The sequence below is a fragment of the Pholcus phalangioides genome, unplaced genomic scaffold (assembly GCF_987345545.1).
Source record: "Pholcus phalangioides strain wild (caught in Gottingen) unplaced genomic scaffold, Ppha-v1.0 ptg000015l_1, whole genome shotgun sequence".
NCBI classification, from domain to species: domain Eukaryota; kingdom Metazoa; phylum Arthropoda; class Arachnida; order Araneae; family Pholcidae; genus Pholcus; species Pholcus phalangioides.
In genome coordinates this window covers 101,804,559-101,823,121 of record NW_028301608.1, presented here as the reverse complement: position 1 = coordinate 101,823,121, position 18,563 = coordinate 101,804,559, and the positions used below count along the sequence as shown (strand labels likewise).

At 33.7% G+C, this 18,563-nt stretch overlaps 1 long non-coding RNA gene across 1 annotated transcript; it reads left to right on the top strand.

Moving 5' to 3' along the window:
* Positions 1–13,857: 13,857 nt before the first annotated feature.
* Positions 13,858–18,234, top strand: LOC149077211 (uncharacterized). The gene is made up of 4 exons (XR_016194153.1): positions 13,858–14,250; positions 14,988–15,061; positions 17,880–17,984; positions 18,084–18,234. It is a non-coding gene; the product is annotated as an uncharacterized LOC149077211 (long non-coding RNA).
* The last annotated feature ends 329 nt before the right edge of the window (positions 18,235–18,563 follow it).

The following is an 18,563-nucleotide window of genomic DNA, read 5'->3' as shown; positions in this document are numbered from 1 at the left end:
TACTCTTGTTAATAATTTTTCCCCACACATATGATGTATCTTTCTACTATATGCATGTAGGAGCAAAATAGAATGCGAAGGGCGAGAGTGGAAAGAGCCCGAAGAAAACTCTCTTACTACCTTATCTATAAAACTTTTTTGTTTCATATTTCTTTCCCTCTCCCTTTCTTTTTTAAACGTGTGATTAGGTTAGGACGAGGTTACCAGATTTATCGCTGTCATATACATCAAATAGAGATGATTCAAATTTGCTGCCAAAAGCTTGATAACAAGCAACGGAACGTACTTAAGAGTAGACAGCGATCACCAAAATGGAAAAAGGTGGGGGGGGGGATGTTTTCTCTGTGAGTAAATGAATATACTGCGAATAACTGAGTAATAGTTGATGACCAGTGATGCTTCTACTGTCATAAACAAGTTCACACGTGAGCTTCAATTAGGGGTGATGTTGCTTTCAATATCATCATATAAAATGAAATATTGTGAGCGGGATTTATGAATAGATTATTTAATGGACTGTAATCGAAATATCTGTCAGTCATCTTCATGTAATTTTGCTAGCTGGGTCTTTATCATTGAGCTACGAAGCTCAACTTGCGTGGGGAAGAATTTTCATTAAGAAATTAAGTGTGCAAAAAGTCAAAAATACGGTATTTGCGTAATCTGTAACTTGATTTGTTAAACGTACTCAGCAACAATGAAAAATAATATTCCTAATCTGTGGGTGTGGTTTGGCCAAGAGGAATAATAATTTTTAGCAGCAAGGGACAGAGCGGGGGCCATGCTTGGTGTCAGTGGTCATGAGGAGCACATACTGCTGTAATAAATGATTTAGATGCATTCTGTTCGTTATTTGCGTGTCTCTTCTTTCACAAATGTACGTCAGCGCCACCTATCGGCTGTTTTTGAGTTATTTTTATGTCTTAAAACAATTCCCGTGATTTCGTGATGCTAACACTACAAACCGTTTTTTATCTCGGTTTTTATTCATTTTTAAAGTTTATACGGACTTTTTGCCCACCCTGTATATCATCTCCTGAATTGTACCAAGGCAAAGTTACTACTCGGAGGTAGAACGGGTTGTTTTGGTTTTTGGTAAAGAATAACCACGCTCTCTCTCTGGAATGAGAAAAATGCGATGACCATTGGATTAAACCGTACAGGGCCCAACCTCTATTGTGGTGTCAAAAAAAAGTATTACAACTACTTCTGAAAAAAAAAAATCCAGGATGTTCCCGATTTTATCAGCGCGCTATGCCTGGTTTTTATCAGGATTTGCCTCATTTTCTCAGTCGCATGATCTCACTTATCCTAGGCCTGCGCCTACTGTCCGGTCGCGTACCGTAAATCGGCCATGGTTCTATAAACGAGGTGAATTTAAACTTGGTGAGTTTTATCCGACGGAAAATGATCATTCTCTGTCCGACTTCTTCTTGATTTTCAATTCATGACAACCCTCCTTTTGAATTTCCGTATTTCATTCAAAATTTTCATATAAAATAACTTTTATCACTTATTTTTATCCGATATTTTTTATAATATATTATTATTTTTTTAATGCATATTATTAAAAAAAATTAAATTAAATTAAGAGATAATATTTTTCTTGCATGTGAAATATTGATTCAAGAATTTGTTTTTCCGTTACATGAGATAGACCTAAGATAATTTAGGTTTTTTTTCGGATATAGTTATCAATTGTTTATTGTCATCAGAAATCCCGAGTCCCGATGTGATTACATTAAGCAGCGTGCACTGTGATAACACTCCTCGAAATCCGTATACCAATCACCACTGTCAAAAACTATGAAATACGAAGAGAAGAATAAAACCGAGTAAAAATGATAGCCCAAAAAAACTAACTGTAAAACAACGCAAAGCCTGATACTACTGAAATTCAAAAATGTCACAAATTGCCTTCCACGGCAAATATATATTTTTAAGGTTCACATAATAATGATGTCATGTCCAAAATGAGAAATTTATTACCCAGGTCTTACTGGGGTTGGGGGAGGGAGAGTTCTTGCGATGTTTCGAAAAGAAACGCAGCAAAATCGGAAATCAATGCAGCCAATGAAAGAAGAGACATCAAAGACTAATCTTTATGTGTCTTTAATCATTCGTCCTAGCTCTTATTTTTGTTGTTGTTTTATTTGACCTTTTAGTTTTTTTTGGATGCAATATGTTTCATTGGTGGACTATTGCTTATTTGCTCTTTTTTTGTCTGTCTTATCCCTTTCCATTACCGAAAATGTCATCCGAATAACCGAAACATAAACCTTTACTAACGAGCCTGGGAATTGGCAGACTTAAGAGAGAACTATGCGATGATTTATTCTTATTTATCGCCAGTTTTGCCCTGATACAATCTCTCTCCTTCATCTTCTCTTTCTCTATAAGGTTTTGAGACACAGATTTTCAACGTTCCTATACGTCTATGATCGTTCACAAGGTTTAATAATTCGTATTTCGATAATGTTAAATGAATAAATATTTATTAGCTTGGTTTTGTTACATGAATTCCTAGATCAATGTTTTTCAAACGCTGGTTCGAAGACCGGTGCTGGTCCGCGAAACATTTCGTCCAATTCGTATAGTCACTACGTAATTTTGGATTTCATGAATAAAATACAGTCTACATACTGTTCACTTATTTCTGACGTCAGTACGTCTTTCACCATCTTAGAATACTGACTGCATTTGCAAAAAAAATGCCAAAGGGTGTACTCAAATTATTTCTCTTCTGTTTATTTACTTGTTGCTGATACGCGAAATTTTTCTACTATTTGCCATAGGTCAGCAGCTATGAAGAAGTTTGTGGAAAGGACATTCTCTCAAATCATAACTCTTCCGAGTCATATTGGGAGTATTTAACCTCCCAGAATCAGTTACGAACACCCTTTGACCCGAGTCTCATTGAGAATTTTCACTTCAGAACTAAAAAGTAAACTAATCAAATCGAGTCCAACTTAATGCTTTTGTATAATATATTTGAGTATTATCTAATATACTATTCAATCTTATTCACTACTACACGAGGATCTCGTTGTAATGCATTAATCAGTTTTACGGGGAAAAAATTCAATCTCTTGAATATCTTGTTTATGATGACATAAGCCTTTATTAAAGTTATCTAAAATTATTTTAAACTGTAATGCACACTCCAAAATACCAGAAGGGAGGTGTTTATAATTGTTCATATTTCTCGGGCTGTTATAGTGTTCAGATCCTTTTATTAGCCGAAGTTACGTCCGTTATTGCGATGGACATTATTTGTACAGGAGAGGAGACAATCTCCTTGGAGGACAGTGATCTATTGTCAGCGACCGTGATACAGAATCAGTAGATCACAAGTGAATTTGTACGACTCATACGACCCAGTTTGGGCCGTTATCCATAGCTCAAGAATCCTTGGCTGTAAATGGATTTGTACGACCCTTTTCGGAAGACCTGGTGAATCAAGTTTGGATAATGACCACTCTCACAAGAGACCTGGTGTCAGTGGGTTTGAACGACCCATCTCGAAAAATGTGGTGACCCATAAGTTAAGAACCTCTTCTCTAGATCATAAGATTAACGGTTTAATCTTCATATTGAAATCATGAAAATATAAAGCATAAAAATGATCGATGAAAATATTTTCCAGATGAGTTCTGCATATTTCCACCGAACATATGAATACAAAACTTTGTTCGCCATAAAAATAAAAGCATGTAATGGTATGGACTCAAAGCGAGAAAATTTAAGGATCTTTTTAAGGGATGCTCAGAAAAATATATAGTCATTTGAAACTCGTAAGAAACAAAAACAAAACGTAGCTGGAAAAAAAGCAAAACAAGTTAAACTCGCAAATAAGAGTGAAGGGGTTTTCCTTTCTTTTCTCGACTCATTCCCCCACATTTTCGGGAAGGATCTGATAACCTTTCTCCGTAGGAAAAAAATAAGAAAAAATTCGAGTTTTACGAAACTTTTAAGAGATGCTTCAAAGTTTCCTCAATGTCTGTTTCGTGAGTGATAACGGTCTTCGCATTTCTTTTCAAGCAACGGAGAACTGAGAATTGATTTATTACAGTTTCACGCTGAGGTTGTTAAATTTCTTTATTTCTTCCTTTTTCCCCCAAAGCGAAAATTTTTACTTGTTTGAGGCAGATTTTTCCGATCCCTTGGCCAAGCTGCTTTTCCTTTTGTTTTTCTTCATTTGTTCAATTCATTGTACTCAACAATGTATAAATGTGCACTTGTACATAAAAAAGATTGAAAGCTCTTAATCCTTCGTAGTTATAATTTTCTGCGATAACTAAATCTCTTCTTTTCAAAAACAAAGTTTGCACCTTTTCCCGGATTTAATCCTGTATTTGCGATGTTTTGAAAAGTAGAATAATAAGAAAATTATAATAAATTAAAATAAAAGTATATAAATGTATTGTAATTGTAGAGTTAACATGTAAATTATTTGGTAGGTAATTTAAGTTATTATTAAAGGCCAAAAACAACAACGATTTTTTTGAAACAATTATTATTTCAAAAAAATTATCTAACCTGGTATTGTCAGGTACTATCAGTACCGTCAGAATATAAATTATTAATTAAAATTGGATGATTAATAAATTAAAGGGTATTCTGTGTTAATTCCCAACATCGACACTGTTTAAAATTACGACTTCTCCATCGATCTCGATCATAATCACTTCGATTTATTGGAATAGAAAAATTAAGTGGGTGTATAGAAATATCGTCTAATACTATTTATCCTTCAAATGAAAAATGAAATATGAAAGTGACGACCGTAATGGAAATGTTCATTTTTGGTTTTTAATTAATTTTCTGATGTGTAGAAATATAAATACAACCCCACAACAGGCAAAATGACCAACGAGGTGGCTGAGAAAAAGATGCCCATAACAAATATGGATGTCATATATTTCAAAAGTACAGCAGCCCAATTAAAAACACAATCACAAAAATTATAAACAATGTATATGTATATTTACATATAATATATGTATATATACATATATATATATATATATATATATGGGGCCAAGGACACTTCCTTGAGGAATTCCACGTAGGATGCCTGTCCAACAAGAGAATTCCTCGTTCACCATAACTCGTTGCGACCTATCTTTTAACCATGATTCTATCCAATTAAGCAAGTTGCCCCCAATTCCAATCTCGTGTAAACGCTTCAAGAGTTTACCATGTTGGACCCGATCGAATATCTTCTGGAAATTGATGTTTCAAGCTGTTCTAAGAGAGGCAAAACTTTGATATCTAAACTTAGACAATATCACTTTGAGGTTCAGCGTGCTATAGGAACATGTTTCAAAATTAGAAATACGAATGCTTGATTCGAAAATATACACAAATATAAACGCTCGTTTTTAGGAACCCATACAGACGTGAAAAATTGTTCGTAAATTAGAGGTTCGTAAAATCGAGCGTCGAAGTTCGCTCATGTTAAATTAAACAAAAAGAAAATGTACATCACCCGGGAATATTTCAAGGTAAGCCAATAAGATTTTAAAGCAAATGAATGAAAAATATTTGCATTAAACGCGCTTAAATATGCATCAAACCAATTCTTAGTGTTGAAAATTTGAGAGTATGCGCTTACAATGGTTACGGTTACAATTTTTCCGGTGTCTATGAATGCATCCGAATAAGCGTGTTTTCATCTGAATAAAATATGGTGCCAGTTCCTCAAAGATGTTTTGTGATGCATAATTACTCCCACGTAATGCATTTTATTGATTCATAAAACCTGTCTTCTAATGTTCTAAATTATTATGGATAACCTGAATTAACATAAATTACTTGAATTTAACTGAGTTGATGTTTACAATTTTTCTTTGCAAACCATATTCTACTCCCGTTCTTCAGATATCATGATTATTCCCTAATTTGATTTCTAGTCATGATGGGTTTTCCCACCAACACCTATAAAATGTTGGAAACAAGAATAGATATTCGTATGGTTTTTTTTTTTTAATGTTCTATTACATCTTCTTATATATTCATCTTCTTATTACATTCTTCTTATACTCATTGAACATTTCAATGAGTATAAGAAGACAGCATTCCTAGATTCCCGTATTTTGAAAGATATTTATAGTTACGTTTTCACAGTTGGACACTGCTTATTGATTCAAGGATAATTTTACAATTTGGGAATTATTATCATCATTGGCGTACGTGAAGGGGGTTGGGGTTCTAAACCCGCTGAGCCAAGATTATAGTGTTATTTTGCAGGAAAAAACGCAAAAACCCCGCTCAGAAGGAAAAAAAATCTCGAAACTCCCCTCGAGAAAATTCTGCGGACGCCTATGGTTATCATTACTAAACGAAACGGAATGGACCAGTATCATCGCATAGCGCCCGAGTGACACGGTGGTAAGATGTCCGTCTGTCACCGGGAAGGCTACTGTCATGACTCTGGGTTCGAACCTGAGGGAGGATGTTAATAGTATATTTTCCCTAACGAACTTGAGGCGACCACCAATACAGTGCCTTCATTTCCATCCCATATCATTAATGGGAGTAAATTGCGGTATGGCCATAGTGATGGTGAAGTAGTATCAATGCATGGGTAAACATTCGTCTATATTTATCGCGACTTCGGTTTACGTTACATTTTCTCCATTGAAATTTTTTTTGAGCATTTTGAAGCTAAAGTTTAACGAGATTATTTCTTTCTCTGTAAGTTATCATTATCAGCCTGCAAAGAATAGAAGCCCGAAGTTGACCACATCGTGAACGGGCCAGTTGATCCAACCAATGTTCCGAATCGAGCTTCCGCCGGCCTCTTATATGTCGATCCCTATGCATCCAAATATATGGATCACTAAAATATCGATATTCAGATTCCTCTGATTGTTAGGGTTGCCATTGCTAACTATAATAATTATGGTTAACTATGGCTAATTATAAATGCCCATAGTTGTCCCAAAAAATACGCCAACGTGGCGATGACCCCGAATCATAGGGACTGATATGGGGATACATCGGGATCGATATGTTTTCACATAAATCAGGCGAAAGCCCGAAAATCGGTCATTGGTCGGATCAACTGGGTTGGCCAGTTCGCGAAGTAGCCAACTTCGGGCTTTGGCAGTAATATATGTAATACAAAGAATTTTTCAAATAATTTAAAAAAAAAATAAAACATCATTCACATACAAGTGTAAAACAACCAAGGAGACATTAGTCCCATACTGTTTGTTACAATCAAAATGTTTGTGTATGTTAAGATTACTACAATAAGTTAGGATTCTTCACAAATCGATAGAAAAATTATAATTAATGAAACAAAATTAAGAATATGTGTTATAAAGATAAGTGAAAAATAAACAAGACAGAAAACAAAAAGAAATAAGAGAAAGGAAAGAGACAAATAATTGAATTTAGTATAACAATAGGTGGTGGCAAGATATATACAGTCAGTGTGAATAATAAACATGTAACAAGGTTGAAGGTGCTGTGACGCATATGCGATATGAGAACATGAATCAACATATGCAGAATACAATAGTGTACATCCATGGCAATGCAATGCATTTGGAATTGTATAAGTTTTTCTAAACAAAAGTTGGATATGTTATTTGACAGAATTTTCTTTTATTTAATTCATACATGAGTTGATAAAGCAGAGGGGAAAAATGAAAGTTATGGTTAAGAGAAAAGTCTGTGGATTAAATTGAAAATGGATCTCAATGTCTGGAATTTGAAAAATATGGAATTTAAGATATTTTTTTTTAAAACTCGAGAATGTAGTTGCCTCTTTAATCTCAATGGGAAGGGTAGTATAAAATTTCGGAATGAGAAAACTGAAATGATTTTTGACTACAGTTTTGTGAACTAAAGGTAGTGAATAAGTGGAATTAAGGCGAGCGGACGCCCGGGATGAGTTTGAGGGCAATGTGAATTGATTCTTCTTGATTATGATTACTGGTCTATAAATATATAAATAACGATTGTTCCGTTTCACCGATACCTATTTATCATGGATCATATTTGACCAAGGTGTTGTATGGTAACAGACATGGAAAGAAGAAATTTCGGATATTGTGATCATTCGGTTATTGTTATCAGAATCATCGTGTCTCGATGTGATAACATAAAAAGGCGTGGACTATATTAAAAATTATTTTAGACTAAAATAGTTTCATCACTGATAATTCTGACGCTAATGTTGTAAGTGAAAACAGTTCAGGGTATTTAAATGAGATTTTTGTTTTCACATATAAGCAGAGAGCTAAAACAGCATGCCAAGTTGACAAATGCTCGAGGAAAAGTTTGAGAAAACGAAAGAAACTCGAAACTTTGTTTTTCCCGTTGTGTCCTTTTTTTTCCCAACGTACTACATCCAATAAAAGAAATGGGGAAAAAAGGCTATTCCTGAGAGTTAAAGAGTTTTCTTGTAACAGGATATACGCATTCGGAGAAGCGTGACTACGCGTATCCGGCTGGAATTATCTTGGCATCAGGCGACAGAGTTGTAACCTAATTACGGTCACAAATTTCCTTACAGGATTGCGGATACTGTCTCCCCGGAAACGAGGCAGAACGGAACAAGGAAAAGACACAACGAGGGCCATACGACATTAGATTATCACATTCACTTGCGCTAATTATAACGGGACGTCCATTAACTGGATAATCTGCGAAGAGAGACGCAAAACGGTGGGATGACAGAAAATTTAATAAACGTGATAAAAACAGATTCTCTTTCGAAAAAAGGGGAATAACAAACATTAATGAAATGATCATTCATTCAACTCATATCCTGCTTGTTCGGTGAGCATTTCCATGGAAGTCGACCATAAAAATACAATTTTGTCAAGTTATTAAATAATATTATTTGCTTTGAGAGATTACTATGTTCTATATTCTATTTTTTCTTCACTAGGCCGAGAAAAAAATGGAGAAAAATATAAATATGCCACCTATTTTAATAAACATTTGTTTAATCCAGAAACAACATAATCATACAGAAAAAAAACTTAGTTTATAACACAATCAACAATAATGTTTATCAAAAATAGTTATTCGTTTATCCTCTATCTACTGATGATATTTTAAAGTATGAGGTTTGATAATTTGTTAATCACTAACTAATTGTTTGAAAAGCTCTATTTCTTTTACCTTTAATTAGAGCTAAAATGGCCTTAACAAATATTTCACATGATGATTATTCACTATTATTGTCATATTAATACTTTAATTTATATTTATTATCATTTTCTTCTTATTCTATTTTTATGATATGATTGATAAAGGGTTAAGCGATAGCTAATTTTATTCGTACAACTTCTTCTGCACGTAATGATTATATTCTTTTTACATGCTATCACAAATTATGCTAGAAGCATTGGTACATCATAATCTACCGTTTCTATGTACGTGAATTCTTTTTTCACGAAGAGAGTTTCGAAAGAATATTACGAATAAAACGAGAAATATACATGATTGGAGGAAAGTTAAAAACATTTGATGAGCAGGAAAATAAATTGAGCTCTGATACCTGTATGTAGCTATAACAAGTTGATGTGTTAACACTAATTTATTAAAATTATATTCGGGGGAAATGAAGAAATTAATTTTCTTATGCACACCCATTAACAAAATTAATTTAAAATGATAAATTTTGTTGTTTTTTCTATTATGCCGAAAAAAAAACTCGCTTCATATATTTGAAAATAAATACAGTGATTGATTATATAAAACTTCATTTTCTTCACTTTTTACGATCATCTCTGTATTTCTTTCTTATGCTCTTATTTTAGTATGTAAATCGTGGGGAATCAAAAATTTCAATTCTGAATTTCTCCAAGATCTTAAATTTAAATGTTACAAAACAAACTTGTTTCGGTGTAATAGAAAGAAAAGAGTAATAACGATCGGCCATCTTGGGATGTCGTCTGATGACAGCTTACTCTCGTACCCTCGAGAGAGTAGGATGGCTTCGGAATAACCTCACTAACAGCTACATAGATTCACCCTCCTCCATTGTCCCAGAGAACAAAAGAGTATTGCTAACTCGAACAGCCCAGGGAAATTTCAAAGATGTATTTGTTACTTTGGCACAATACAGAGAGAGAGAGAGATACAGCATTTATATACAAATTAATTAGCTATCATTTGATTTATGTCAGTGTGAAAAAAGTTAAAATTTTAAACTTTTTTTCGTTTAAGAATTTCAAAACTCAATTCTGTCAACTTTCTATTTTTTTTTTCATATTTCGTCTTCGAAGCCCACTGTATATTTAACATTCTCAAAAGCTTAGAACTTCTATAAAACTGATATCACAGCGAAAATTAGGGACCGATAAAATGATGAACACGTCTGATAGTGGTTATTGCGCAATTTGTAAATGATTGTCAAATTGAATTTAAAATGAGAAATACCAAGAAAATCATTCTCATAATTAGCAAAATGAAATTTTCATCTTCCTAATTATGAGAATTATTTTTAACAACGAATTTAATATTTAAATATTGCATTCGATAACAATGATATCATCCATTGCATCCAGAGTGCTGAATTTTAGTAGCTGGTTATACGTTCAACAGAAAAAAATCTATTTCAAAGATTTTATTTTAGAAAGAAGAACAAATCTATTCTGATTTGTGATAGAGATTCAAGAAATTCACTAGAAGCTTTTCCCTCTCATCATCGGCAAAGAAAATTGCGGTCAGAGAAATAAAGTTATCAAAACAAATGAAACACGAGTTCTTAGTATAACAATTTGGCGAAATAACGGACTAAAACTAAGAAATAATTCAGTTTATAGCGCATTGTGTTCACGATCACGTTAGAACAATAATTCTCACTTAGCCTGTGTGATAAACTCTCTTCTTTTATTCAGTCTTATTTATCTTAGACCATTTTTCTTTGTTCTTGTAGAGTTGTCCTATTTTTTCTCTCCGACACAGAACTCGCTGATTTAGCTTTATAAGAAATCTATTTTGTTTTAGTTTGGTACACGATCTCACTAAAAAAAGAAAAGATAAGGTGATCTCAAGTCATTCAATAATCGCGGGGATTATGTGGGGTTTCTATCTTATAGAAACGGAGAATAAATCTCGAAAAAAAATGTTGTTCTTTCACGAACAAAATGATGCATTCATGATTAAAAACAAAAGAATTTTTAATAAATTAAAAGTCGAAAATAATGATAAAAAATCTGTCGTTTAAAGGATTTTTTAATATAAATTCATTTAGACATCAAAATTATTTATTTAGAATCCGGAGTAGTGAAAAAAAGTGTAAAAATTATTTTATTTATGTATTTGAGATTAAATCTAAGACAAATAATGAACATTTCTACAAACAAGATTGTTTTCAATGCACCCAACAACAATTGATAAATGGAAATACATTTAAACTGTAATCTTACAGAGAATAATATATTTTTTTTTTGCTTGGAAGGAATTAAAAATATCATGGGGATGAAGAAGAAATCCTAAAAATAATAGTAAAATAAATAGTTTTCGCTCGAACTAGATATACATATTATGTATCATTTATGTCAGTTTTATCGCAGTTTATTTTCTTGTAAACAGCAAAAAACATTTCCACGATATGATTTTCATTTTTTTTTCTACGGGGAAACACGTTCAGAGGAATTTTTCTTGTAGGTGGGATTATTTCCTGACACCAGTTCAAGGGCTAATATCGATCATTTTTACTCGCCGCCCTTTCTTTTCCTTTTTTTTAACCTATATATTTCTTTTAGCGGTAAGAAGAGAGATAAGGCTTTTTTTTTAAGGTTAGGTACACGACAAACAAGAACCTGTGGTCAGGAAATCAGGAATTAGAAAGAAATATATATGTATGTGGAAAAGCTTACAAGAGTAGAGTCATGTCATCGAGAAAAAAACGGGATTTATTTCCCTACCAAAGAAATATAGCTTCGTAAAGTAATTCCAAACCTATTTGTATCGTAATATGCTTTTATGAAAGTAGAATTCAAATCGATAAACCTCGCTTCTATTCAAATTTGTTCTTCTTTGATCTTTTATTTTGATTCAGGTCTTTTTTGAGGATACCGGTGCAATAAGTTTGTTGTGGAATTGAATTTAGAATGCATTTTTTGCATCCTCTCGATCGCAAACGTCTCGACAAACTTTTTGAATTCTGGCTACACAAAAACCTTAATGAAGTTTCAAGGAAGTGTTTGTAGCTTGTAATGCAAAAGAAAAATATACATCAAAGCAGCGATGAATTTAGATATGTATAAAGAATGAATATTCTCAAAATAGGAACAGTGGATGTGGTGGGATATTTCCCTAGAATATATTTCTTCCCAGCAAGCAGGATCACAATGTTTGAGGTTTCGGGAACGTGTGAACCATTGTTTTCATAAACACCTTATTCACTTACAAACCAGTCATTGACGTAGTTTGGTGTATGCACCTCGACGAGGTTATTGCTCTTTTGTCTCGCCTTGTTCGTGTGAAATATCGATGCTGCATAAATAGCAAAAAGCGTGTTTGAAAAAAGTTCTGATAATAGAATTTTAATAGACGTGATAGCTCAAGTATCATTTCATAACATAGAGCTTGGTCAGGATTTTAACCTGGAACCTGTCGCACTACAAGCGATAATTACTTCCCACATTGATACATACAAGACCAACGTTTACTAACGGGAGAAATATCGCCTCCTCTGAACGATAGAAAGGTCCAAGCAGTAGAAGTTGTATGGGTTTAGTATAGCTGTTAGTATTGTGATTGAGTTGGTGGGTGTTGGAACGAATAGTTCAGTAAACTATGATATAAATCGTATTTATTAACATCTTATGAATAATTAAAGTTCGTTTAAACAATAAAATATGGAGCAAAATATTTTGTTTATCAAAAATACTTCAGGAAAGCAAACTGTCCGGCACTGTGGACGGAGGCTCTGTTTTTTCATTTCTCGTCTCAGTGGAGTCTCTGTATATATTTTGCATGTATTGCGTATTTTAGACCATTCTTAATTCTCTTCCACTTAAATATGCCACTTTCTTCTTCTTGCTTGCACCCCAAGTCTTTTCCACACTACTTCTTTTGAAATCTCAGGCTGCGCCCGGTCCTTATGTGCCACTGCACGAGCGAGCAATTTTTCCCCTACAACATCCCTGGACATTGGGTTCAGCTATTCATTTTTAGTCACGTGGCTTGTGGGTTGCATCAACATCATCAACATCACAGATACATGTCTTCATGGGGAGAGCGAACACGGGGCTACGGGGTCACTGCTGTAAGTCTTTCCTAACTTTTTTTTCCTGACACCACCCTGTCTCATTTGAGGTAACGAAAGTAAGTTGCTTTATATCAGTTCGGGTTTGTAAACGGTTCCATCTATCTATCTTTGAAAAATTCCTCGGTAAAATCGGATTGGAATATATTCCCCCCCAAGACCCATCTTTCAGTTCTAATCCATACTTTGCATTGAAAACATTTTCTTAAGAAAGACCTTGGCTATACTTTGGATCATTCATTTTTATCTAAGCGGGAAGTCCGTAATTCAATAAGTGCATTCCAATGGAAATCTGAGAGGTTACTTTTTCCTGATAAAGTTTATTGAACGTAACATGATATTTTTTTTCTGTAAGCATTTGTGAATTCGTGATCCCATAAATGCACTTATTCTTCTAACATCATTTCTAGCTTTTTAATCTTCGAGTCAAGTCGGATTAAGTTTTTAGACTTGATAACTCAGCAATATAACTCTTTCTTTCTGAACTTTTCAAGAGGGCTAGAGGTAGAATAAAACGGTGCCAGAAAGTGTAACTTCTTCTTGAGAAGGAAAAAGAAGTTGATGTCGTAAATTTCTGGTTGTTCTCTGGTAAACTACTGGGGCTGGATTCTCCCCTTGTCCTTAGCGAGGTTTTTCTCCTTAAGCCCTCTGTTTGTCCTTAATAAAGGAAAGGAGAAAAAATTCCTTATTCTCCGCTCGCTTTTCCTTAAATAAGGAAAGCTTTACTTCCTTACTCAAGGACAAAGATGGCGCTAGTGGAGGAGTGAGGAGACGCTCTCCTTAAGCTTGAGGACAACTACATTTCCCGTAATGGCGGCGGCGATGCGTGCTCTAGTAGAAGATATATTCACGTTCAAACAATTGTTTTCGTGTTTTTTGATGCTATTAATGCTGGATATATGCATTTAAGATGATGCAAGGAATTTAGGTTAACGAAAAATACAGTAAGGCGGCTATGTGAGGAGTTGCAGCCGAGATGACAAGACATGCTGTTGAGCGGAAGGGTAAGTTAACGTGATGAAACCGAATTTTTTTTATTTTTCGTAATATTTTTAGTCATGACATATCACTCACTTTGCATATTAATATACATTAAATTAGTCGAAATTTTTGGGAGAAAAATCCTACTGACTGACCTCGTCATAAAATATGTGCTGATCGCAAGATGATCTATGTGTGTGTGTGTAAGAGATATATTCGTAAATAAATTCCCTTCATAAATAGGAATAGCATGTATTATAGTAATATATTATGTTTGGCCTACCGATAATGCCGCATCTTATGTTTGTCTTATTAATGCTCATTTTCGGGCCATCTTAATGACTGGAAACAGTTGAAGGCTCTCTAAACCCTATTATGAAAATGCCAATCGTATATTTTGGATGTAAAAGTTGACATGCAAACGTGATACACACACTCGCTATGTGCAAAAGCGCTTAAAAATTCCTGCATATAAATGTAATGCATCCTAAAAAAAACCCCCTACCAGTCAGACCCCACTATATATTGTTAAAAATTTATTTTTTAATTCAATGCAAAATGAGTGCCAAATTCTATATTTAATTCGCATGCTTCCCTTAATTGCTGCAGGTTCTATATGTATCATGATTTTGAATTTTTTTAATGGTTGCATATATAACATAGCTTATTAAGCACTTTATTAATGTATTGCATGAGTAATTAATTTTTATGAGTGAAACTTCAGTTTTAGTGGTATTAATGTTAATATTTTGTACTACAGAGTATGGAGAGTCTGGTGTATTCTAAAGGAAATGACAGGCAGATCTTGTATGATTTCGGCACATTTCTTTAAAGGTAAGTCTAATTTTTCTACATTTTGTTTGAAATTTTTCTGTATCTAACCATTTATAATTTTGTAACATTGAACTTACATAGGAAATAGCATTATAAAGTTAAGTGTAATTTAGTTCTTGAAATAATGTGTATTTTATTTGAGAAGCATGCATTAAGGCGACTGACTACATGTGAGGTACTTTTTCAAAAACGTTATTTTGGATGAAATGCTTGTGTTTTTAATTTGAATGTGGAATAAAACTAAGACATGTTTTTTAACATATGTAAACATAAGAAAATGTTTCTTCATTAATATTTAATAAAAACATTAACATAATAAAAGAAAATGTATATTGCCTAGAGTAATTATACATCTAAAATTAGTATAATTTCAGTATTTATGCAAAACATTGTGAAATACTACTACTTATATCAACTTGTTCACACAGTATGTTGCTATAATATTGTTCTGTTCAATGAACTAAAAGTTTTGAAATATAAAAAAATGAAAAAATTTTGAGATATGGTTGTTTACGTGAAAAAAAACTTTATTTAAAAAAACTCAATATTTTAAATTCAAAATCATGTAAATCAAAAAGTTTCAAAGATATTGCTTAGATCCTAGTTCATTGCATACTCATAGCTGTACAGAACCCCTGGAAAAAATTTATATCTTCTAAAGTTTTGTAGGCATTAGGTTTGCAGCAGACAAGAATGATGTAAATCAGTTTCTCAAAAAATGCATTAAAAAAAAGTTTCACATACACTCCTAACATTCAGAATTCTCAACATTTGTATGACAGAACTTCCTTTGCTTCAAATATCTCTAATTTTGACTTTCTGCTTTTTTTTCTTCTGGTCATTTTTTGCCAGTGTTGTATGATATCTCGAACATGTCACACTCGCATCGCCCAACCCAGAGTAAATAGACGCTAGTTCATCAACTAGGATTCCTAGATTTCAAGTACAGAAAATATGCCTACATAGCCAGAATTAAAACGCAGAACTGCAATAGTCCCCAAAAGCATTGTTTGCAGTTCGATAAAAGTGCCCTTAGAGGCAAAATTGTCCAAATCACATTGTTGTTCTGCAGTGTACCATGCAAGCACTTTGAAACAGGGATTGTGCACAAGGGCTCATGTATGTTGGCTTTATTACATTTATGCTGTCATTAGAGGCGCCAGCAGGAGATTTATCAGTAATTTTATGTCATTCACATGCAGCTTTCTGATGCTTACACCAACTGTCGGGTCCTCTTGGACATTGCCCACTTATGCTCTTTATGACTGGATCAACAATGAAAAAATACAGCTGTAACTGCATACTACTAATAAACCACACATGCACCTCGTCCATATTCCTTTGCGGATATTATGAAGAACTGGTACATGTTGGAATGTATGTGTAGTGAAAGCTGATGTGGAGTTTGTTTCGGTGTTTATGCTTAGTGCTGCTATCTGCCCCTAGTTTTTCTAACTATGATTGAAGTGTAATAATTAAGTAATTGTATCGTTGTAGGCCTGTTGCTCTCTGTGGCGAGACTTTTTTAATGGGGAGATTGGCTCACATTTGCACCTCAAAGTTAGGAGCCACAAGAAACCAACTTCAGCCAACCACCACTGTGGCAATGGTGGGGTTCGAACCCGGGTGCTCATGATACGAGTTCGTCACTATGACCACTCGACCACCATAGATGCTGTAACTGCATATTTTTTAAATTTCCCACATTGCTACGAATAGCAATACCATAGTAATTTTGTAGTTTATTGGTTAATTTACCTTTACCACTCAATCCTTTCGTGGTTTTCTTTAGTTAACTCAAACGTGCACCAACCATCTTCTGAACATGGCCAATGCATTCCAATTTAGGAATGTTAGTTTTGTGTTAAGGAAGGAAACTGTCGGGTTCGTTTACAATGACTGATTGCCACAATCATAATCACTGTCACTTTTATATATATTACTTGGTTTAATCATAATTTTCAACAATAAACATAATATTCACACGTCCTCCTCGCTTACAGCAAGCCTTTGAAACTACTTCCTGAGTCCACAGGAGCCACTCTCTAACTACCCAAAACACATCAAGCTTCTTTTCTCTTCACCGTTGAGGACCTTTCTCCCCACCCATGCTTTCTAATCCCATCATGCTCCTTCCCGATAGGGGGAAACCTTACAGAAACTATTTATCCACTTTCCAACACATGCCAATCATGTTAAATTCCTTAGAGAAATGTGTATATGTGGTGCAGTAGTATAAGTGGGACCTTGATAACTCAACTCTCTTATAGGATCGAGAAAATTGCCCACTTAAGCAGGTGTTGAGTTAGCAAGGTTTCCATTTTATCTCACCTTCAATGATTTTTAAAAACTGTTTTTATGTATGTCCCTGTTTATAATTATTGTGAATAGGCATCTTTAATTAGGCAGAGAAATCATATTTGGATTGTCTGAAGATATTTTATCTCTGAATGAGCAATGCAATTGTCTAAAATAAGCAAAAACTTGCTCTTTCTCATTTAAAGTGAGTTTGGTCTAGCTTTCCCAAACATCTTCTGCTCAAAAAGTTTCAGAAATCATTCATCCTACCCAAAGATGTGCGAGAATCTTTGACACATAATCAATTGTTGAATGAACATTGAAAAAAAAGTTATTGAAACACACAAGTGAGCAATTTTGTAAAATTTTTCGAACTAATCAACAAATGAACAATTTCTAGAAAGTATGCAGAAGGAAAATATGAGAGGAATGTGTGTGAAGTGCATGTATGGTTGTTAGTAGTGTTCCATCACTATGGATACATTGAAATATTATTTGTAACTATTTAAAATGTTTTTAGGTTTTTGACTTTGCTGAAGTGAGGGTTATAAAAAGGAAGAAATTACATTTTTCTGTTAACGACGTAGAACTCAGTGCAGATGGATTTAATCCATGAATTTCTCGAGTAAGTTGAACCTTCATTTTTAACTCTGTCATTTTTATGACACACACAAAGCTTCCAATATTCATTAATTTATCGATTTACCCACTTCCTCCATTTCAGGTGAAAATGCTGAATGAAATGACCTTTCAGTGCTGACTTGGAAGTTGATCATCTTGTATATTCATACGTAGCACGATCATATATGTGCATGTGAAATGCTTTTAATGATACTGTATACAAGTGTCTAATAAATTTATTCATGAGCAGTAAATAGGTGTTTTCTGTTTTGTGATTACAATTTTTAATTCAAAAAAAAAATCTATGGATGTTGCTTTATTGCAGTGAATTTGACGCAAGAATCAGTTGCATAGGAAATTCACGTGTATTTTTAACAACTGGATGGAATAACATATAAAGTTAATCTATCGAAATTATAATTACAATTTATTTTTTTATTAGATGCTGCTGAAAAAACAAAATGAACAGTTCTAAATAACCTTATTCTAATAACTTGAGTGTAAATACATTATAACAGATGTAATTACATAGTTGATAACTTGCTTGTTATGTTACAGTACAAAGTGGGTATCCTACCTAAGA